Source organism: Myotis lucifugus, unplaced genomic scaffold, assembly GCF_000147115.1.
Source record: "Myotis lucifugus unplaced genomic scaffold, Myoluc2.0 scaffold_597, whole genome shotgun sequence".
In the NCBI taxonomy this organism is placed as follows: Eukaryota; Metazoa; Chordata; class Mammalia; order Chiroptera; family Vespertilionidae; genus Myotis; species Myotis lucifugus.
The window spans coordinates 121,809-123,132 of record NW_005871645.1 but is presented as its reverse complement, the minus strand read 5'-3'; positions in this window follow the sequence as shown (position 1 = coordinate 123,132).

The following is a 1,324-nucleotide window of genomic DNA, read 5'->3' as shown; positions in this document are numbered from 1 at the left end:
AACCGGGCAGCGGGCCCGGGGAGCAGCTCTGCAGCCTGAGCCACGGCAGCAGCTCCAGGAGCGAGAGGCCGTCTGGTGGGTTCGACCACCCTGACGGGCGTGGCAAGTCTGGGATGCACGGAAATCCCGCAACTGAACAAAGCAGTTCCCATCAGCTCTGAACAAAGTGAGTAGTTGCAGAAGAAAATGCAATCATGAGACATTGCATATTCATATGCACACATGTTTGTGGTCATAACAAGTCGAATGGAGCACCGTCACATTTTAGCTTAAGAAATCACACGGACTATTCATTTAGCCAAAGTGGGTACTGAGTGGACGAGGAGGATGGGGGGAGAGGGCACGCATGTGGGGGGTGGGGAGGAGATGGCCGAACAGAGCTAAACCCGCATCTTCCACAGCAGCAAGCCCTCACATGTCTAACAGAGGAAGCATTAAAAGGGACGGCGTATGTGTGATCTTTAGAAACCTTAAGGTGAAAATGCAAAGCAACTGCTCAGAGGAGAAAGCTCTTGCTCTGGGGAATGGGAAGGGGGCGAGGAGGAGCTGGCCAGGGGTCTGCTGTTTCTCATTAAGATTCTGGTATAACTATTTGACATGTTGATCTCTTCCTTTGATAATAAATGAAAATTATATTTGTTTTACACACACAATCCCATCAGACGTACACATACACATTTCTACCTACATAAACACACACCTACACACACACACCTACATCTACCTACGTCTAAACCCGGCCATGCTAGGCCCTATGACTAGCCCTGGATGTGGTTAAATCATAAGGAGCAGGTCCTGTGAAAACCGAAGGGAGCGCCTGGGGAGAAGTGGAGAACGAATTGTGCAACCCTCCAAGGGTTGAACCTGAACTCCAGTGGAACCCTCCGCTGTGATCAGCCGAGAGCATGGGGACATCTGAACCGTGTCTGGCCTCAGCATCTCCTCAGGGACCTACAAGTGCCACCTCCCATCACCATTGTCATTTCTGAATGTTTCCCTCTTAATACCTGAAGGCTTAGCACCATAAGACCCAGAATTCTTTCCTAATACAGAACATGAGTCTCGCCTAAGTGGAGTGCATAAAACCCGGTAACGAGGTACAATAAATCTGCTTTCTGGGGAGATCGGGGTGTATAATCCCTGTATTTAATAAGCATGCCGGGAGCAGTGCAAAGCTGCCTGCTCTCCGCTCAGCTTCCCCCGGAGTCCACATCAGCCCTCCAGCTGCTGGAGCCCCAGAGCCTGCGCCCACGGCAGGCCGGGCCCCCGGGAAGCCCTGGGACTCCTTGGCCTGTGCCCTGAAGGAAAAGCCCGTAAACGATGC